The sequence below is a fragment of the Trichechus manatus genome, unplaced genomic scaffold (assembly GCF_000243295.1).
Source record: "Trichechus manatus latirostris isolate Lorelei unplaced genomic scaffold, TriManLat1.0 scaffold00101, whole genome shotgun sequence".
Classification (NCBI taxonomy): Eukaryota; Metazoa; Chordata; class Mammalia; order Sirenia; family Trichechidae; genus Trichechus; species Trichechus manatus.
The window spans coordinates 4,635,890-4,659,089 of NW_004444037.1; the positions used below are offsets into that span (position 1 = coordinate 4,635,890).

At 38.6% G+C, this 23,200-nt stretch overlaps 1 protein-coding gene across 6 annotated transcripts in view; it reads left to right on the forward strand.

The window, feature by feature from the left end:
* The window catches only part of CLOCK (clock circadian regulator), a 144,599-nt gene that overhangs the window by 18,369 nt on the left and 103,030 nt on the right, over window positions 1–23,200 (forward strand). Inside the window, exon 1 of one of the 6 annotated variants that reach the window (XM_023737330.1) lies at window positions 7,124–7,181. The exons of the other annotated variants lie outside the window; for them this stretch is intronic. The gene's annotated coding sequence lies outside the window, so the exon portion shown is untranslated. Of the gene's footprint in view, window positions 1–7,123; window positions 7,182–23,200 lie in introns of those variants that run through there. 6 annotated transcript variants of the gene reach the window in all.

Below are 23,200 nucleotides of genomic sequence, written 5' to 3' on the forward strand. Positions count from 1 at the left end.
GGGGAGGTGGTGAGAGGTAAGGAAGAAATCTAATGAAGCGGAAAAAGCAACACCAGCAGCCAACAAAAGGCACTGGGAGCCGGCCAGTGTGGGTGGGTGGAATCCAAGCAACACCGGGGTGCTTCCCCGGACAAGAGACTGTGGCTGCAGGAAGCAGAGCAGGCTCAGTGGAGGTGAAGAAGGGTGAGGGGTGGGAAAGCCTGTATCACTGGTTACCGGTTGTTCTGTCTCCTGCTGGAAGCCCTGTGAAGCTGCTTTCTCGTACCCCGTTTGCAGATCTCCAATAGGAGTCCAAGATGGCGGATCCATGCTGCAGTAGCTGATAGGGGACCTTTGCATGTATCTGTCCTTGCTATGTATCTCTCCTCGCTGTCTGTTGTCAGTCAGTTTCTTATTCCATTCAGTGCTTGGCTGAGTTCTTTATCTCTTCATTTGATGCATAGGATTTCAGAATTGATGTGTGACTCTGACTTAGATTTTCTGCTCTTTGCTGTGGAGGGATGGCGTGGTGCTTCTGACTATTGCGCCATGTTGGTCCAGAAGTAACCCTATTATTTTTTAAAGCTACATAGATTACTCCATTTTTATGAGCCATTTTGTTTTAAGTGCTCTTCTTTTAGATATTATATAGTTGGATTTTAGTTTTTGACCTGGTATACTTCTTAAAAATCAGTTTTGATATATAACTTATATATGTTAAAATTGACCCATTGTCAAGTGTACAGTTTGAGTTTTGACAAGCATATGCGTTCTTGTAGCCGCCACCACAATCAAGAAAATAGAACATTTCTATCACCCTGAAAAGTTGTTTCTCCCTACCCCCAGCCCCAGGCAACCACTAATCTACTTTTTGTAGATGTAATATATAGTATATAGTACAACGTAATGTAGAGTCGTAGAATATATGGTCTTCTGGGCTGGCTTTCACTTAGCAAAATGCTTTTGATATTCATCTGTGTTGTTTTGTCTCTTTATTGCTGCATACTGTTTATTCCAACAATAGTTGATGGACATTTGTGGGCATATGTTTTCATTTTACTTGAGGAGATACCTAGGAATGAAATGGCTGGATTGTATGGTAATTGTATGTTTAACTTTATATTAAGCTGACGAACTATTTTCTAAAGTAGCTGTATCACTGTTCACGAGAGTTCCAGTTGCTTCGCATTCTTGTCAACACTTGGTATCATCACCATTTTAAAATTCCAGCCATTTTACTGAGTGTGTAATGGTATATCTCATTGCATTTTTAATTTGTATTTTCTTAATGATGTCGAGCATCTTTGCATGTGCTTATTGGTGATGTGTATATTTTCTTTTGTGAAGTGCCTTTAAATCTGTTGGCCGTTTTTAAAAATTGGGTGGTTTGTTATTATTTAGATGTAAGGGTTTTTTTTTTAAATGTATTCTGTTGTAAGTCCTTTGTCAGATATTAGAATTGTTAAAATTATCTTCCATTCTATGGCTTGCCTTTTTATTTTCGTAATACTGTCTTTTGAAGAGAGAAGCTTTGACTTTGGATGAAGTTCAGTTTATCAGTTCATATTTTCATGTTTCATATTTTTGTGTTCTATTTAAAGAATATTTGCCTACTCCAAAGATTATAGTTTTTATGTTTAAGTCTGTGATTGCTTTCAAGTTAATTTTTATGTATGATGTGAAGTATGGATTGAGTTTTTTGTTTTTTTTTTTATAATGGATATCCAGTTGTTCCATTTGTTGAAAAGACTGTCCTTTGTCCATTGAATGAACTGCGTTGCCACTTTTGTAAAAAATCAATTAACCATATATGTGTGGGTCTTATTCTGGACTCTCTATTCTATGTAGTGGACTGTATGTCTCTCCTTACATCAATACAGGCATTCCCTGGGTTACAAATGAGATTCATTCCTAACTGTGTCTTTAAGTCGAATTTGTAGGTAAGTCGGAACAGGTGCATACAGTTCTTATTTAGCCTTTCAGTGATTTAGAAGCTGCATGCGCAGCAAGTGAAGGTGATTGTGATGAAGAATTTGTTGCGAGTAGGAGTTGGTTCAGTCGTTTCAAAGCGAGGGCAAATATACATAATATTAAAGGGCAAGTATGAGTTGTCCATAAATTGGGTGTTCATAACCTGGGGACTGCCTGTACTATAATGTCTTGATTACTTTAAATCAGGTAGTGTAAATCCTCCAGCTTTGTTTTTATTTTACAAAATCGTTTTAGTTCTTTTAGGTTCTTTGCATTTTGTATAAATTTTAACACCAATTGTCACTGTATGCAAAAATGGCTGCTGGGAGTATGATTGGGATTGTATTGAATCTGTAGATCCATTTGGGGAGAATTGACGTCTTTAATCATACCAAGTCTTTTGATCCATGAACACAATATATTTCTCCATTCATTTAACTCTTTAATTTCCCTCAGTATACTTTAAAAAAAAAAAAAAGTTGTGGTAAAAATATACACAACAAAACACGCCATCTCAGTAATTTCTACATGTACAATTCATTGACATTGGTTACATTCTTCAGGTTGTGCAACCATTATCGTTGTCCTTTTCCAAATCATTCCACCACCATTAACAAACTCCATGCTACCTAAGCAAAAACTCCCCATTGCCCCCTTCATCTCACACCTGATAACCACAATATATAGAAATCTTTGGCTTCAGTGTATTTACTTATTTCATGTAAGTGAGATCATAGATTATTTGTCCTTCGGAGACTGACTTATTTTACTCAGCATGATGTTTCCAAGGTTCATCCATGTTGTGGCGTGCATCAGGGCTTTATTTCTTTTTATGGCTGAGTAGTATGCAATTGTATATACCACATTTTGTTTATCCATTTGTCTGTTGTTGGACATTTCAGTTGTTTCCACCTTTTGGAAAAGTGAAAAGTGCTGCAGTGAACATTGGTGTACAAGCTCCTGTTTGCATTCCAGACTTCACTTTTTCTGGGTATATACGTAGGATTGGGATTGCTGGGTCATACGATAGTTCTATGTTTAACTTTTCGAGGAACCACCTAACTGTTTCCCACAGTGGCTATACCATTTTGCATTACTACCAGCAGTAAGTGATGGTTGCAGTTTCTCCACAACCTTGCCAACAACACCTATTATTATTTTATGTTTTTTGATCATTGCCATTCCAGTAGGGGTGAGGTGGTATCTCATTGTAGTTTTGATTTGCACCTCTCTAATGGCTAATGACATTGAACGTCTTCTCTTGTGCTTGTTGGCCATTTGAATATCCTTTTTGGTGAATGTTTGTTCAAGCCCTTTGTCCATATTTCAGTTGAGCTATTTGTCTTTTTCTTGTTAAGTTGTAGATTTTTTGATATATTTTGGATGTTAGATCTTTACCGGATATATAGTTTCCTGAAATTTCTCTCAATCTGTAGGTTGTCTTTTCACTTTTTTGATGAAATCTTTTGGTGAACAATAGTATTTAATTTTTATGAGGTCCCATTGGTCTATTTAGTCTTTTGCTCCTTGTTCTTTTGTTGTCATATTCGATAATCCATTGTTAGAAAGTAAATCCCACAGCTATACCCCTATATTTTCTTCGAAGAATTTTATAGTTTTAATTTTCACATTTGTGTCCTTGATCCATTTTGAGTTAGTTTTTGTGTATGGTGTGAAGCATGAATCCTGATTCATTCTTCTGCATGTAGAAGTTCAATTTTCCCCACACCATTTATTGAGGAGACTCTGGATTTAGCACCTTTGTCAAAAATCAGTTGACCATAATGTATGGATTTATTTCTCAACTTTCAGTTCTATTCCACCGCTCTGTATGTCTTGTATTATACCAGTACCAGCCTGTTTTAATTACTGTGGCTTTATAATACATTTTGAAATCAGGAACTGTGAGTTTTCCTACTTCATTCCTTTTCTTTAAGATTGCTTTAGCTATTTGGTGTCCCTTGCCCATCCATACAAATTTGAGGATTGGCTTTTCTGTTTCTATAAAGAAAACTGTTGGGATTTTGATGGGTATTGCATTGACTTTATAGATTGCTTTGGGCACTATTGACATCTTAACTATATTAAGGTTTGCAATCCCCAAACACAGAATGTTCATCTGTTTATTTAGGTCTTCTTTAATTTTTTTTAGTAATGTTTTATAATTTTCTGTGTACATGTCTTTCACCTTGCTGGCTAACTTTATTCCTAGGTACTTAATTCTTTTAGATATTGTAAATGGTAATGTTTCCTTAATTTCCTTTTCCACTTGCTCATTGCTGATGTATAGAAACTCTACTGATTTTTGTATGTTGACCTTGTACTCCACCACCTTGCTGAATTCATTTATTAGTTGCAATAGCTTTCTTGTGTATTCTTTGGGGTTTTCTATGTGTAGGATCATATCCGTGAAAAAGGATCATTTTACTTCCTCCTTCCCAATTTGGATATCTTTGATTTTTTTTTTTTTTTCCTAGCCTGATTGCTCTGGCTAGTTCTTCCAGAATGATGTTGAACAGCAGTGTTGAAAGTTGGCATCCTTATCTTGTTCTTGATTTTAATGAAAAAGCTTTCAGTCTTTCTCCATTGAGTGTTATGTTAGCTGTGAGCTTTTCTTAAATGCCCTTTATTAGGGAATTTCCCTTTTTTTACTCTCTTGTTGCATTTTTATTATGGAAGGATGTTAAATTTTGTCAAATGGCTTTTCTGTGTTCATCAAGATGGTCATGTCGTTCTTTTTCTTTGGCCTGTTAATGTGATGTATTACATTGATTGATTTTCAACATTGAACCACCCTTGCATTCCTGGGATAAATCCCACTTGATCATGGTGTATAATCTTTTTAATATGTTTTTTGATTCGGTTTGATAGTTTTTTTTTTTTTTTTTTTATTCTTGTCTATATTCATTAGAGTATTGGTCTGTAGTTTTCTTGTGATATTTTTGGTTTTGGTTATCAGGGTAATGCTCACCTATTACATTGAGTTAGATACTGTTCTCTTCTATTTTTCGGAAAAGTTTAAGTAGGATTGGAGTCACTTCTATAAATGTTTGGTAGAATTCCCCATTGAAGCCATATGGTCCAGGGCCTTTGTTGTGATTACTGATTCAATCTCTTCACTGGTTATGGGTCTGTTGAGATCCACTATTCCTTCTTGAGTCAGTGTAGGGAGTTTGTGTGTTTCAAGGGATTTGTCTGTTTCCTTTAAGTTATCTAATTTGTTGGCATACAACTGTTCATGGTATTCCCTTACAATCCTTTCTGTTTCCATAGGTTATATTGCATATTCCCACTTGGTTGCTAAAAAGGTTCATTGATTTTACAGATCTTTTCAAAAAACCAACTTCTGGTGCTGTTGATTCTCTCTATTGTTTTTCTATCCTGTATTTCATTTATTTCTGCTCTGACGTTTATTATTTCCTTTCTTCTGGTAGCTTTGGGCTTAGTTTGCTCTTCCTTTATTCCTTAAGGTGTAGAGTTAAACTATTTATTTGGTCTTGTACTTTTTTTTTAAACAGAGATAGACATCAGTGTACTTTTTTTCACAGTGGACTTTATCCTATTCATTGAGTAAGTTCTTAGTGAACATCTGCAGTGTGCTTGGCACTGTTTTAGTTGCTGATGTTACAGGAGTGAACAAAATAGGCGCGCGCGCACACACACGCACACACACGCACACACACACAGAGCCCTACCCTTGGAGAGTTTACATTCCAATTGGGGAACCAAATGAGAAACTACCAAGTTAAATATATGTTGGATAATCATTAGTACTATTCAGAAAAATAAACCTGGGTGTCAGGGGTTGTAGTGTGTGTGTATATTGGGAGGGAGGTGTTACAATTTTAATTTGGGTAGACAGAGATGTCCTCATTGAGAAGATGATATTTGGGCCGACCTTAATTCTGTTATGTACCCTAATAATGTTGAAAGTTCAGTAAGTATGCTAAAGTTGAGTTAAATAAAAATTTAAAATTCAGTTTCTCAGTCACTCTAGCCATGTTTCAAGTGCTCAGTAGCAGTGCCTTTGGAATGAAGAGGGAAAAGGAGGTTGAGGACAGTATGAGTGAACTAAATCCTCATTTTTTCATAGCAGGGAATTAGTAGACATAACTTGAAGTTAACTACTCAAGAAATAAAGGCAGAGGAATATTACCTATAATTATGGAGATAATATCAGAAGAATTACAAGCAAATGGATAAAAGTGATTGCTTCTAGGAAGTAGGACTGCGGGTAGGGAGAGTTGAGCAGGCTAGCTTTTCATTATATGCCTTTTGTACTATTTGGTTTTTAAACCCTGTACATGTGTTGCATCAGTAATATGTGAATTTTAAAAAATTGATAGGATATGTAAAAAATAAAATAAAAGCAGTCTAAACACTATCTTTTTCACAATGTTTTTTTATTTAATAAAGGTAATTTAATTCCTTTCCATAAACTGAAATATCCTCCAGCTCTCTTTAGATTTATTTGATTATAATTATACTGAATCATTAAAAATATATTTTTTTTCAGGCACCAATAGCGAAGTCTTCTTTTCCACTTGTGAGGATAGCAAGTAGTTCTCTGTGCCCTTGGGCATATACTGCCTGTCTTTTCTTTGACAAAAATACTTGTTTGATTTCTGTAGGCAATAAAAGATTCACATAAAATATTGGGAGCACCTTAAAATTTTAACCTAAATAAATTTTGTTTAACAAAAATGTACTTAAATGAGTCAGGAAATAATATCAAGACCTCTACTCACAACCTCTATGGACTTATGAAATATTTCAAAGGCAATTTCTCTTTTGGAATTTCTAGGGACTATTTTAAATATAAATAAAGAGTGACATCTTCAACAAGGATCTCTGACAAATGTGTTGTTGTTGTTAGGTGCCATTGAATCGGTTCCGATGCATAGCGACCCTATGTACAGCAGAACGAAACACTGCCTGGTCCTGCGCCATCCTCACAGCACTGGCTATGTTTGAGCCCACTATTGCAGCTACTGTGCAAATCCATCTCCTTGAGAATCTTCCTCTTTTTGCTGACCCTCTACTTTACCAAGCATGATGTCCTTCTCCAGGGACTGGTCCCTCCTGATAACATGTCCAAAGTACGTGAGACAAAGTCTCGCCTTCCTCGCTTCTAAGGAGCGCTCTGGCTGTACTTCTTCAAGACAGATTTATTAGTTCTTCTGGCAGTCCATGGATTATTCACTATTCTTCGTCAACACCATAATTCAAAGGTATCAGTTCTTCTTCGGTCTTCCTTATTCATTGTTCAGCTTAAATAATTATACAGAATTCTTACTGCTTATTTAGTGAATCTGCTGGTTATTATTTAAGATGCCATTTTATACCATAATATTTATTCACTGCTTGCTGCTGATGGTGAAGAGCTACAGGTGTTAACCAAAAGGTCAGCAGTTCGAATCCACCAGCCACTCCTTGGAAACCCTATGGGGCAGTTCTGCTCTATCCTGTAGGGTCACTGTGAGTTGGAATCAGCTCGATGACAATGGGTAAAGGTAAGGGTAACTTACTGCTGTAGTAAGATGCCATTTTATACCATAATATTTATTCACTGCTTGCTGCTGATGGTGAAGAGCTACAGCTGCTAACCAAAAGGTCAGCAGTTCGAATCCATCAGCCACTCCTTGGAAACCCTATGGGGCAGTTCTGCTCTGTCCTGTAGGGTCACTATGAGTTGGAATCAGCTCGATGGCATTGGGTAAAGGTAAGGGTAACTTACTGCTGTAGTTATTATCTATTTTCAGAATATATTACATCTTTTTGCAGAGTCATTATGAGAGAGGAAGTGTAGATGAGGGTTGGGTCGAAAGAGAAAGTGGTTTTGCTCTGTAATCTGAGAATATTACTTGCAAGCATATGGACAGACTAGTACACAATCTCGTTTGTTGAATGGGTATGCTACTTTTTCCCCCAATTTCCCAAATAGACTGGTCAAGTCAGTTTTTACAGCTTGACACTCAATCTGAAACTGTCATGGTACTGTAGTTTGATGATTCAAGTAAGCCTTACACATGAGTAGCAAAATTAAATGTGTAGGGATTAAATCTAGACACTTAGCTGATAGAAATAGCGTTACACGCCGATGCTCAAAAAGACCAAAAATAAATCCTCAATTAAGTGGAAGATTCTGAGAATATGGTGTTACTAATTTATTCTTCTAATAACCTATAAGTCTTGGCCTCCGAATATTTTTCCAGCACTTTTCAATTAAATACTTTAGAAATGTATTAGAAATTTTTCTGTCTTGCAAAGTTATTTAAATCTTTGTAATGACAAAAGATCTTTATTGATTATTCCTAAGTTAGTTACAAACTGCAGAAGGAGTAGGAGATTGCATGCTTGTTTACTGACTTCAGGACACACTCTAGAAATTTACTTTTCAGCAAACCCTTAATGTTTCCTTGTTTGCCTGTGTCCTAAAACATTAATGCTGATTAAAAAAAAGCTAATAGTAATGAAATATTCTATAAATTTGTTTGCCACTTAATATAAGTTGTACTACTCTATGATTACCAGCGCTAAAATAATTACTAATTATACTTCGTAATATGCAGCAAGAGTCCACTGAAGCACCACTGGAAGAGTACCCAACCCTAAATACAGTAGTGTGTATTCCACTCTCATCAAGCCATATGCCTGTATATGATTAGAGGAGGAGATCTCTTCCTCCTTGGTGTCCCAACCCCTGCCCTTTGCTACCTTTTGTTGAAAGCCCTGAGATTCAGAAATCCCATAAAGATGTTACTGGTGTGTGCTTTTTGTAGATATTATGGTGACAGTAAAGTTAAGAATTAAAGTATTATGCCATTCATAAGCTTTTGATGGTGGGAACTTTGTTTTGTTCACTGATATAACCCTAGTACTTAAAATAGTGCATGGCTGTAATATCGTTGTTGTTGCTGTTAGTTGCTGTTGAGTGCTCCAGAGGGTTTTCAAAACTGTGACTTTTGGAAGCAGATGGCCAGACCTATCTTCTGAGGAGCCTCTGGGTGGGTTTGAATTGCCAGCCTTAGTAGTCCAGCACCACTCCTTGGCCATACCAAGTACTCAGATATTTTTTGAACATAATAAATGCAGAAACTACTGATGCATCCATATTTATATGAATGCATATAGTCATATACTTTTTATAAGAGGGTCAGCGCAAAACAGGAAGACCCTCAATACAGTGGCTACAACAATGAGCTCAAGCATAGCAACGATTGTAAGGATGGCGCAGGACCAGGCAGTGTTTCCTTCTGTTGTACGTAGGGTTGCTGTGAGTTGGAACTGACTCGATGGCACTTAACAACAACATTTATTTATTTAGCTAAGATTTTAACATTAGCACATATAATAATAGTTTGATGGTTTATCTTCCCATCTAAAAGACTATTTAACTGTATATAATACAGTTAGACTCTAAAGGAGCTTGAGATAAATTTTCACACCATTGGAATACTAAATAAAAAATGGGAAAAATGTTCCACATAGTAACCAAGTTGCCCAAATACTTGGTTTAAATACTCTTTAATTTGTACCTTTTGAGAATTCTGACGCTTACTAGCATACTAATTAACCACATAGGAAAATTAATGCTCTAATAACCTTAGTTTTGGTCAAACTCATTTAACTAAGTCATGAGAAGACATTTAAAGTATATGTTAAAAACTTAATTTTTAAATCTACAAAATCTTTAAGGAGCCCTTGTGGTATAACGGTTAAGTGCTTGGCTGCTGACTGACCGAAAGGTTAGCCACTCTGCAGGAGAAAGACATGTCAATCTGCTTCTGTAAAGATTACAGCCTAGAAAACCCTATGGGGCGTTCTGCTCTGTCACATGTGGTCTCTGTGAGTTGAAACTGAGTCAATGGCACCTAACAACAACAAAAAATATTTAATATTAACAGTTATAAGTAGCAGTATCTTCAAAATATATAAAATTTCATCATTGAAAATGTCTCCACCATTCTCTAGAACTTTCTGTACTCTTAAAGAAAGGTAAATGTGCATGACTATTCAGCATAAATTGCTGCTGTCCTCTTTAAGAACTTTTAAAATATTGTGGTTTTCCCTCCAAATGTATTAAAACCTTTAGCGTTATCTAAAACTTCAGTCTCAAATCTAAGAGATGGATTCACAACAATGGCCAGATAAACAGGGAGGTTTGTCAAGAAGAATCCGTCTTTACTCTATGTGGGCAAAGAGCAGGCTCAGACAGAATCACTCCCATTAAAAAATGTTTTAAAAATTAAGATAATTAAAAACAAAAAAATTAACACAAGCCCTAGACAAAACTTCTGCCAAAGAAAATGGATAGAAATGTCCATTTCTTGTTGTATAGGTAGATTTGCTTTCCCATTACTAGCTGTGAATGAGAAAACTTGTTGGTAACTATTCGATGTTCCTTAAAGTGGAACCTCTTGTCTACTGGCAAGTTTATGTTTAGGGCAGAAGTGCAGGTGACCCGTTGTTAGGCACAGGAGCTTTCCAATTGCTAGATTGAGATGGGTTCCAGGCTAGAAGACCCATTTTCTTTATGGGCAGTTTTAAATTTCTTTTAAAAAGAGTGTTGCGGTTTTAGGCCTAGGGGTAACACTGGGTTGTCCCTTGCCAGGGAGGGAGTGGAGGGAAAGGAGAGGTGAAGCGTTTCCCTAGGTCCCTTGTGTTCAGCCTCCATACTTGCTAACTGAACCTGGAGCCTCAGGGAGATTGACTCAGACCTCCACTGTAGTCCCTTCATGTATGAACTTTCAGCTGTGCTTTCCTTAGTGCCGTTTAACCTGTTAATACACTTGCATCTGCTTTTTGTCCTCCAGAACCTTTTCATAAACTCCTTCTCCATTCTTTTTATTGTTTATAGGTTTATTCCTTTTTTGTACTTCTGTGCTGTCTTACCAGTAGGCTTTCTGAAGGGAGGGGAGCAAACATGAATGGTTATCATCATCATCTCTTTCACGCTCCAGGTTTAAAAAAAAACAGGGTGTGAAAAAATTGTCATTTCATCCCTAAATACCTGCATATATTTCTTTTAAAAAAAGGATATTTTCTTACACATCTTCAACATAGTTACCATACCTAACAAAATTTAATGACTCCTTAACATCATACAATGCCTAGTTCATATTGAGATTTTCCCAGTTGTCTCAAAAATGCCTTTTTGCTATTGGTTTGTTTGAATCAAGATTCAGAAGGGTGCACGCATCCCATTTGGTGGTTATGTTTGTTGAGTTGTTTTTTTTTTTTTAGGAGTACAATTGACTTGGAAGAGGCATGACATCAGTTGGTAGATCATCTTTGATAGAAAATGTGTGGGCAAGCTATGTGTTACATAGTTCTGCTCTCTTAATTTTCTGTTTTTATTGTCGTGCTTTAAGTGAAAGTTTACAATTCGTGTTAGTCTTTCATACATAAATTTATACATACATTGTTATGTGACCCTAGTTGCTCTCCCTGTACTGTGACAGCACACTCCCCCTTTCCACCCCAGATTTCCCGTGTCCATTCAACCAGCTCCTGACCCTCTCTGCCTTCTCATCTTGCCTCTGGACAGGAGCTGCCCATTTAGTGTCATGTATCTGTTTGAGCTAAGAAGTGCACTCTTCACGAATATCATTTTATATCCCATAGTCCAGTCTGATCTTTGAAGAGTTGACCTCAGGAATGGTTTTAGTTTTGGGCTAACAGAGAGTCCAGGGGCCATGTCTTCTGGGTTCCCTCCAGTCTCAGTCAAACCATTAAATCTGATCTTTTTACTAGAATTTGCGCTCTGCACCTCACTTTTCTCCTGCTCTGTCAGGGACTTTCTGTTGTGTTCCCTGTCAGGGCAGGCATTGGTGGTAGCCAGGCACCATCTAGTTCTTCTGGTCTCAGGCTGATGAAGTCTCTGGTTTATGTGGCCCTTTCTGTCTCTTGGGCTAGTACTTTCCTTGTGTCTTTGGTGTTCTTCATTCTCCTTTGCTCCAGGTGGGTTGGGACCAATTGGTGCATCTTAGATGGCCGCTTGCAAGCTTTTAAGACCCCAGATGCCACTCACCAAAGTGGGATGCATTCCCTAATTTTCTTAAGAAGGCAAAATCTGCCCAAAATAATACATAGCTTTTGTTTTTATGGAATATTTCAAACATATACAATAGTATACACAATAGTATAGTGAACTCCTAATTACCCATCACCCAACATCAGTAACTGTCAATTCAGAATGTGTCTTATTTCACCTATACCCCTACCCACTTAACTCTTCTGCTGTTATTTTGAAGCATATCCCATATAACATATTACTCATCTGTAAATATTTCAATGTATGTTTCTACAAGTGAACACTCCCAAATCTTTTTAAAATTTAGACTAATCACTGCACGCTCGCCTCCCTTTTTTATCTTCATGCCATTGACTCGTTGAAGAAACTGGGTCATTTGTCCTGTAGAATGCTTCACATTCCAGATTTGTTTGATTGCTTTCTCCTGATGTCATTTTACTTATTCCTGTCCTTATTTCATGTAAACTGGAAATTTGATCTAAAGCAGTATTTCCCAACCCCCGCTTTTTTTTTTTTTCCCCCATCTTTGCCCCCTTAGGAGTTTTTTTTTAGACAATTTTTTTTTTTCTTATCATCTGCCTTCCCCCTCCCCAATAAAATCTTAATACCGCTGAAATACTGGGACACTTTGGGAGGCCACACATCATTGTAATTTACAATTAAAGATTTTTTTTGCTCACTTGGACATGACATTGCCGCCGTTGAGAATGTATCATCTAAAAGTTTGATAGATTCTGGTTTAATATCTGAAGAATATTTTATATTCTACCCACCACCCATCTGTCATTTTGTCATACTGTGATGGCTTGCATGTTGCTGTGATGCTGGAAGCTATGCCACCAGTATTTCAAATACCAGCAGGGTCACCCATGGTGGACAAGTATCAGTGGAGCTTCTAGATTAAGACAGACTAGGAAGAAAGGCCTAGCAATCTACTTGTGAAAATTAGCCAGTGAAAACCTTATAGATCACAATAGAATGTTGTCCAGTATAGTGCTGGAAGATAAGCCCCCTGTGTTGGAAGACACTACACAATAGCCGCAGCAGTGGACTCAAACATAGCAGCTATCATGAAGACAGCCAGGACTGGACCACATTTCCTTCTATTATACATAAGATTACCATGAGTTGGAGCCAACACAACAGCAGATAACAACTATGTGCTACATATTTCATTACATGAAGGGGTACATGATAACGTCTTGTCCCACTTTTAGAGATTCTAAGGTTGATCAGTGAATTCAGGTGATATTGAGAAGTTTGCCGTCAGTTTTTCTTCTGATGGTTTTAGCATGCATTGATGAGTGATGTCCATACATTTATGTCATTTCTTTTGTACTTATTAGCTGAAATTCTTCTTTGAAGAGCTATCCCTTACCGATTAGGTCTTTTGACTACCTTGAAATATAGTTTGACTGGACAGGGAAGAAAAATGCTTTATTCCCTTTTACATGTCAATTTTTTATTAAATCTTAGTACATCGTCAGTATCCTTTGGATTGAATTTTAGTTGTTTTTTAAGCAGTTCTGTTTGTAAGGACTAGTATTTCATGACTTATTCTTTCTTAGAGAAGCCCTGGTGACACAGTGGTTAAGCACTCAGCTGGTAACCAAAAGGTTAATGATTTAAACCCACCAGCAGTTCCACAGGAGAAAAGACTTGGTGATCTGCTCTTGTAAAGATTACCACCTAGGAAACCCTATCCGGCAAATCTGCTCTGTCATATAGGGTCGCTATGAGTTGGAATCAACTTGATAGCACACAACAACGAAAACAAAATTAGAGATCATCCAGAGAAGAAAGTTGGACCCAAGGTATCTCAGTGGTTAAGAGCTCGGCTGCTAACCAAAAGGTCGACAGTTTGAATCCACCAGCTGCTCCTTGGAAACCCTATGGGGCAATTGTGCTCTATCCTGTAGGGTCACTATGAGTCAGAATCAACTGGACAGCAAAGGATTTGGTTTGATTTTTAAAGAAGAAAGACAAAATTTACTTATTTTTTAAATTAAAACATTTTATTTTACAATAAATACATGGGTCCATCTTTAAGTATTTTGCTGTTTCATCAGTCTGAGATTTATTTTATCAGTACTCATCAATTATTTCTATCTATTCTAAAGTGTCAATATGAATGGAAGAATGATGGAATCGTCTAGGAGAAGGACACAGTATTGAAGTAAATGTCATATTATGTCATCAATTTTTATTTTTTGTATAGCCCAGCGTATTGTATCATCTTTCAAGAAGTTATACAAGAAGTAATTCCATTTAAAAAGCTGGATTTTCTAGTGCATTTATAAAAGGAATCTTGTTACCAAATTTAAGATTACAGCTTTTTCAGAGAATACTTCTATCCACCATCTGTAAAAATATTATAGACTGAAGGAACTATATGAACATAGACCTGGAGGTATGAAAAAAATTCAGTGTACATAGAGAATAGCAAGTAGATGAGAATGGTTGGAACTTCAGAGACTTCCTTAGCAAGAGATAAGACTGAACCTTGGGGACCAAATCAAGAGGCACACAAAGGAGTTGTGATGGGGAGCAATTTTTATATCTCAAGGAAGGGAGTGACATGATCAAATAGGAATGTTGGACCCCTATGATTTTAGGGGATCAAAGGGATGGATTTAAGGGGGCTAGGGCTGGAGACAGGAGAGAGGAAGAAGAATTATGAAGGTGAATTCCAACACAGTCTTGGAAAAGTTGTAAGGGAGAAAGAGAATTTAAGGTGTCCCTAAGATTTGTGTGACTTTAAGATCACTTGATTTTGTTTCATTAGAATAGGACCTTTCTAGGACTTAAAAAGGAGTCCCCGAGCATTGCAGTGGCTGTTGCACTTGGCTGCTAACCAAAAGGTTGGAGGTTCGAGTCCACCAGCGGCACCTTGGAAGAAAGGCCTGGTGATCTACTTCTGAAAAATCAGCCATTGAAAACTCTGTGCAGCACAGTTCTGCTGTGACACACATGGAGTCGCCATGAGGCAGCTAGTTTTTTAACATTTAAAAAAGACTGTTGTTGTTAGCTGCAGTCCAGTTGGCCCCTGACTCATGGTGAGCCTGTGCACAACAGAACAAAATACTGCCTGGCCTGGCACCATCTCCATGGTCAATTGCAGATCGGACCTTTGTGATCCATAGTTTTCATTGGCTGATTTTTGGAAGTAGAGTTCCAGGCCTTTCTTCTAGAATGTCTTAGTCTGGGAGTGTAGTCTGTTCAGCATCAGAGTAGCAGGGAAACCTCCACTGTCAGACAGGTGGTGGCTGCTGATGAGGTGCATTGGCCGGGAATCAAACCTGGGTCTTCCTCATGGACAGTGAGACTTCTACCACTGAACCACCAAACCAAAAAAAAAAACCAAACCCGTTGCCGTCAAGTTGATTCTGACTCATGGTGACCCTGTGTGTTACAGAGTAGAGGAGGGAGAGGGAAAGAAAAACATGTATAAATTTATGTTAAATCATATGTTTGAAACTCTTGATTACTAAGAGATCTGTGTCTACATAGCTATGTCACCTAGCTTCTTAGTTATGTATTTTTTTATTTTGAAGGAAATAGATCAGAGATCTTAATATTCTCTACATCAGTAGCTGAACTTAACCCAATTTATATGCCTCCCTACATTTGCTCATCCCTATCTGCCACCTGTACAATGAAGAAGTCCCACCACTGCTTGCTAGCTTGGCTTCTCCTATGGTGAAGGTCAACCTCCATATGGCTTCCATCATGACTGCCTTGGTATGTGGGGCTTCACTGGCCCCACAGAGCTCTGGTTTCTCCTACTACCACCAAACTCAGATAAAGCACCAGGCCATGGGGTGTGGGACTTGACCTCAGTGTGGTTGCCACATGTATCAAAATATGGAATTACAGGAAAATTAACACTCCAGTGGGTAAACTTTAACTAATGAGTGACCTGAGACAGGAGGGAGGCAGCAGATAAATTCTCTGCCTTCTTCAAACTCCCCCCACCCCCAACAGATAGATTGCTCCAAGGCATAGTGTTTCCATAGGGCTTGTCTGAAGGAACCTGACTTCGAAATTAGCTGTGATTTCTCCCAAAGATGTAGTCAGGAGACTTATGCAACACCTTTCATTTGTTTGCCCTCCTGTTTCATTTCCTTTTATGTTTAATCTTGCTGCTCAGAAGTTGCCAACCTCTCTTACCAGTAAAGCATTAGCTCATAAGCTTTGCCTCAGGTTTTGTTTTCTAGGGGACTTAGGCTGAAACAGTTGGTACCAGGAAAGCAGATCCTTAGAATGGGATTTTTGCAGTTGAATTGCCCACCAATCCAGCCTGCACAAAGGGAACCTATTTTAAAAAACCCAAAAAACCAAACCCATTGCTGTCAAGTTGCATTCCGACTCATGGTGACCCTATGGGACAGAGTAGAACTACCTCATAGGGTTCTAAGGCTGTAATCTTTGTGGAAGCAGACTGCCATGTCTTTCTTCTGTGGAGTGGCTCATGAGTTCAAACTGCCGACCTTTGGGTTAGCAGCTGAGACCTTTAAACATTGTGCCACCATGGCTTATTTTAGGGAACCTATTACTGGTAGTAAATAGAGTAGTAGTGACCCCTGGGTTCAGTGACATCACTCTTCCAGTGCTTTCATCTGTAGTTAATTAGAGTAAGATTTATCCAAGGCAGCCAAACCAAATCCAGTGCTGTCTAGTTGATTCCAACTCATAGCCACCCTGTAGGATAGAGTAGAATTACCCCATAGGGTTTACAAGGCTGTAAATTTTATTTATGTATTTTTATTGTACTTTACATGAAGGTTTACAGAACAAACTACTCATTAAACAGTTAATACTCATATTGTTTTATGACATTTGTTAACAACCCCACGACACTCCGTTTTTGAGCTGGGTTCCCTATTACCAGCTTTCCTGTACCCTCCTGCCTTCTTGTCCTTGCCCCTGGGCTGGTGTGCCCCTTTAGTCTCGTTTTGTTTTATGGGCCTGTCTGATCTTTGTCTGAAGGGTGAACCTTAGGAGTGACTTCATTACTGAGCTAAAAGGGTGTCTAGGGGCCATACTGTCAGGGTTTCACCAGTCTCTGTCAGGCCAGACCAGTCTGGTATTTTTTTGTGAGTTAGAATTTTGTTCTACATTTTTCTCCAGCTCTGTCCAAGACCCTCTATTGTGATCCCTGTCAGAGTAGTCAGTGGTGGTAGCCAGGCACCATCTGGTTGTGCTGTACTCAGTCTGGTGGAGGCCGTGGTAGTTGTCCATTAGTCCTTTGGACTAATCTTTCCCTTGTATCTTTAGTTTTTTTCATTCTCCCTTGCTCCCGAAGGAGTGAGACCAGTGGAGTATCTTAGATGGCTGCTCACAGGCTTTTAAGACCCCAGATGCTACTCACCAAAGTAGAATGTGGAACATTTTCTTTATAAACTATGTTATGCCAGTTGAGCTAGATGTTCCCTGAGACCATGGTCCCCACAAGGGCTTTAAATCTTTACAGAAGCAGACTGCCACATCTTTCTCCTGTGGAGCGGCTGGTGGGTTTGAACTGCCAGCCTTTCAGTTAGCTTGGGTTAGTAGCTCAGCGCTGAAACACTGCACAATGACCCCATCTAAAGAAGGAGCTTTGCTTGATGAGGCTTACTGTCAGGATCTGCTCCCACTACGACTCAGTGCCTTCTGGCCAGTGATTATAGTCAGGTTCCAGCACAGCCCAAGAGGAGAATTACAAGTCCTGGTCAGGGAAGAATTAGTCTATATGCAAAAAGAATTGTAGGGCTCAACTAATAAGTACCAGGAGAACCAGGAGAGCAGGTATGGGAGTGGATCTGAAAGGTGTTGGAGGGTTGAGGGCAGAATATATGATTTGTATAGAAAGAAATTCATCAAAACAGGGTTCCTCACCAATGACCTGCGATGCAGTTCTTCAGGGGCATCTAGAACTGGTTTTTACGGCTTACAAGCATAGTTCTTTGAAGCCGGGGCACAATGAATGCCTATGGTCAACCTTTTAAGCAAAAGAAACGGTGTAATTGAAAACAAGAAGAAATTCTTCTTAGGAATTAATACTCTATGGGGCTTTGCAAATAGAGTAATTGTGGCCCATCAAAGGGATTGGTCAGTTTTGCCATCCTGCTGAGCTTGAAATGAGCCATGCCAGAGGCGGAGAGGGAGGATCCCACCACCACCAAGGCAGAACAGCTAGGAGGAGGGCACAGTGTATCTTTTGGAACCGGGGTTGCTGCGCTGAGAAGCTCCTGGAACCAGGAGACAAAGGGAGAGAGGGAGAGCTTGAGAAGTCGTGGCAGAGAAATGACGGCAGGAGACAACATGGTGGGCTTTCTGGCCTGTGGAGCGAAAAAGCTGAGTGTCTTTGGGTAGGAGGCTTGCTGGTGGATTAGAGTGCCTCTGGGCACTCATTGGCAGAGCTAAAAGAGCTTTATAACACTTGTCCGAGCAGGGGAGGCTGAGGGCCAGAGAGGCGTGCCTGCGAGCACAGCTGGGAAGAGGCTATCCTGCTGGAAGAACTGTATCCTGAATGTTCCTGAACCTGAATTGTAACCTGTTACTTTCCTAATAAACCCCATAATTGTGAGTATTGTCTGTGAGTTCTGTGTGGCCATTGTAATGAATTATCAAACCCAGCAGAGAAGTAGAGACTGCCATGGAGAGACGGTTAGTGTCAGATTGATAAAGATGATGGAAAGAGGAGGTATGTCTGACCTCTGCCTCATAGGAATCAGCCTTGGGCTGTTGATCTTGCGTTTCCTCCCCCCCTGGTGAAGTTAGAGGGGTCAGACAACACCCCCACATCATTTTTACAGATAGGAATTGCATTAAATCTATGTATTTTTATGTCTTTCATCATTGTTTGGTAAAAGTGTTCAGCATACAAAGTCCTGTGCATGTTTGTTAGATGTTTGTCAGATATATTTCACTTTTTAAGCAATTATAAATGGTATTGTGTTTTTAATTTTGATTCCCATGTGTTGCTAATATATAGAAATGCAGTTGATTTTGTGTATTGATCTCACATTCTGAGACCTTGCTGAACATCACTTTTTGTTTGATTGCTTTTTGTTAGATTTTTAAACAATTTTCTGCCAAGACCATTATGGCAGCTGCAGAAAGTTTTATTTCTTTTTTCTGATCTGTATACCTTTTATTTGTGCTTCTTGCTTTTTTTTCCCTCAAGATAATTATGAATACTGTATTACTTGGATAAAACAAATGCCAAGCAACATGTTTTGCATAACTAACTTTGAATTGAAGTTGTATAAAACTTTATTTCATTCTTTTTTTTAATTGTACTTTAGATGAAGGTTTACAGAACAAATAGTTTTTCATTAAGCAGTATACATATTGTTTTATGACAATGCTTAACAAACCTATGACATGTCAACACTGTCTCTTCTCCACTTTGGGTTCCGTATTACCAACTTTCCTGTCCCTTCCTGCCTTCTAGTCCTTGTCACTGGACTGTTGTGCCCCATTAATCTCATTTTGTTTTATGGGGCTATCTAATCTTTGGCTTAACAGTGAACTTCGGGAGTAACTTCACTACTGAGCTAAAAGGGTGTCCAGGGCCATACTGTCGGGGTTTCTCCCGTCTCTGTCAGGCCAGTAATGGTGCTGGCACACTGGATGTCCATCTGCAAAAAAATGAAACAGGACCCATACCTCACACCATACACAAAAACTAATTCAAAATAGATCAAAGACCTAATGTAAAGCCAAACACTATAAAGTTCGTAGAAGAAAAAATAGGTTCAACGCTAGAGGCCCTAACACACGGCATTAACAGGATACAAACTATAACCAACAACACACAAACTCCAGAAGATAAGCTAGATAACTGGGGTCTTCTAAAAAGTAAACACATACTCATCAAAAGACTTCACCAAAAGAGTGGAAAGAGAACCTAGAGACTGGGAAAAAAATTTGGACATTACAAGTCAGACAGAGGTCTAATCTCTAAAATATACAAGAAAATCCAACACTTCTACAACAAAAAGACAAATAATCTTTTTTTTTGTGAGTTAGAATTTTGTTCTGCATTTTTCTCCAGCTGTGTCTGGGACCCTCTGTTCTGATCCCGGTCAGAGCAGTCAGTGGTGGGAGCCAGGCACCATCTAGTTGTATTGGCCTCAGTCTGGCAGATGCCGTGCTAGTTGCGGTCCATTAGTCTGTGGACTAATCTTTCCCTGGTGTCTTGTTTTTTTCATTCTCCCTTCCGAAGGGGTGAGACCAGTCTAATGTCTTAGATGGCTGCTCACAGGCTTTTAAGACCCCAGACTCTACTCACCAAAGTAGAATGTAGAACATTTTCTTTATAAACTGTGTTACGCCAGTTGAGCTAGATGTCCCCCAAGACCATGGTCCCCACAGCCCTCTGCCCAGCAATTCAGTCCCTCAGGGAGTTTGGATGTGTCTATAGAGCTTCCATGACCTTGTCTTGTACACGTTTTGCTGGCTTCCCCAGTATTGTGTACTGTCTTGCCTTTCACCAAAGTTACCACTTATCTATTGTCTGTTTAGTATCCCCCCCACCCCTCCCATCCCTTGTAACCAACAAAGATTGTTTCTTTTTGTGTGTAAACTTTTTCATGGGTTTTTACAATAGAGGTCTCATACGATATTTGTCCTTTTGTGATTGACTTATTTCATTTAGCAGAGTGTCCTCCAGTTTCATCCATGTTATGAGATGCTTCACAGATTCATCATTGTTCTTTATCGTTATGTAATACTCCATTGTGTGTATGTATGTACCATAGTTTGTTTATCCATTCATCTGTGGATGGGCATCTAGGTTGTTTCCATCTTTTTGCAATTGTGAACAATGCTGCCATGAATATGGGTGTGCATATGTCTATTTGTGTGACAGCTCTTACTTCTCTAGGATATATTCCTAGGAGTGGGATTGCTGGATCATATGGTACTTCTATTTCTAGCTTTCTAAGGAAGTGCCGTATCATTTTCCAAAAATGGTTGTATCATTTTGCATTCCCAGCAGCAGTGCATAAGAGTTCCAGTCTCCCCACAGCCTCTCCAACATTTATTTCCAGTTTTTTTTTGATTCATGCCAGTAATGCAGGGGTGAGATGGTATCTCATTGTGGTTTTAATTTGCATTTTTTTAATGGCTAGTGATCGCGAGCATTTCCTCATGTGTCTGTTGGCCGCTTGAATGTCTTCTTTGGTGAAGTGTCTGTTCATTTCCTTTGCCCATTATTTTATTGGATTATTTGTCTTTTTGTTGTAGAGGTGTTGAATTTTCTTGTATGATTTAGAGATTAGACTTCTGTCTGACTTGTAATGTCCAAGTTTTTTTCCCAGTCTGTAGGTTCTCTTTCTATTCTTTTGGTGAAGTCTTTTGATGAGTATAAGTGTTTAATTTTTAGAAGATCCCAGTTATCTAGCTTATCTTCTGGAGTTTGTGTGTTGTTGGTTATTGTTTGTATCCTGTTAATGCCGTGTGTGAGGGCCTCTAGCGTTGAACCTATTTTTTCTTCTATGAACTTTATAGTGTTTGGCTTTACATTTAGGTCTTTGATCTATTTTGAATTAGTTTTTGTATGTGGTGTGAGGTATGGGTCCTGTTTCATTTTTTTGCTGATGGACGTCCAGTTTGCCAGCAGCATTTGTTAAAAGACTATTTTCCCCATCTGATGAACTTCAGGCCCTTGTCGAAGATCAGGTGACTGTAGGTGGATGGATTTCATCTGGGTTCTCAATTCTGTTCCATTGGTCAATGTATCTGTCGTTGTACCAGTATCAGGCTGGGTTTTTTTTTTGTTTTTGTTTTTTTTTTTCAGGGAAAAATAAAGTTTTATTTGGCATATATTCTAAAGGGCAGAAGTGGGAAGCAGACAAGCATGCTGCTAGAGCCATGTCCACCCAAGTCTAAAGAATATTACAGAATAGGCAAGAATGGGAAGACGGACAAGCATGCTGCCACAGCCATGTCCCAAGACCATTACAGAGTCATCAGTATATATTAACATTACAAATGGGCAAAACCATAGAAAGCTTAGCCTTTTCAGATTGGCTAGAAACTGTGATCCTACATTTTGAATTGCCTTTCTTAACAGTCATTGGTACAGGTTTCAGTAATAAGAGTCAGGAGGGTCTTGACTGGGCCAACAAATTTATGTTCACTAAATGCTAATAGAATAATATTAGAGTCGAAAATCTTTTGTATTCTGTTTGATTGGCTTTATGTGAAAGTTTCCCTAAAAGATATTTTGCAAGATTATCTTAGCCATTGTCTTTATACTTCAGGGCCCAGTTGATGTGTCCTTGTGAGTCCTTGTGAGCCCAGCTCCAGCTGGGTCACTTTCTCTATACTCAAGGAGAGGGAACAATAACTCCAATATTATTTCCTAAATGATTCCCTCCTTTCGATCGGAGATTGGAGATAACACATCAATGATCAATACCTAGACTTAGTCGAGCTCCTAGGTGGCGGCCATTGCAGGCTCTTTAAACTCATGTTGCTGGTCTTCCACCGGATACCATCTGGTTCTTCATCAGGATCTTAAGTAAGAGTGATGTTCTCATCAATTGTATTGTTGGAGTGAGCAGACGCAGTGTACATCAACATTTTAGCCCAAGGCCTTCTTTGCCTTTTAAGTGTACAAGGCAATAGAGAATAAATTCTGTCATGCCGAATACTGTCAGGATGTAGACTAAGAATATTACTATTCCTTGCAATAGTGATTTATCCCGTACCAGGCTGTTTTGACTACCGTAGCTGTATAGTAGTTTCTCAGGTCAGGTAGTGCGAGTCCTCCTACTTTATTCTTCTTCTTCAGTAGTGCTTTACTGATCCGGGGCTGCTTCTCTTTCCATATAAAGTTAATGAGTACTTTTTCCATCTCTTTAAAGAATGTTGTTCGTGTTTGGATCAGGATTACATTGTATTTGCAAATTGCCTCGTGTAGAATTGTCATTTTCACAATGTTGAGTCTACCTATCCATGAGCATGGTATGTTTTTCCATTTATGTAGACCCTTTTCGGTTTCTTCCAGTAGTGTTTTGTAGTTTTCTTTGTATAGGTCTTTTATATCCCTGGTTGAATTTATTCCTAAGTATTTTATTTTTTTAGAGCCTATTATAGATGGTATGGTTTTTCTGATTTCCTTTTCATTGTTCTCTTTATTGGTGTATAGGAATCCAACTGAATTTTGTATGTTTATCTTGTATTGTGCTACTCTGCTGAATCTTTCTATTGGTTCCAGTA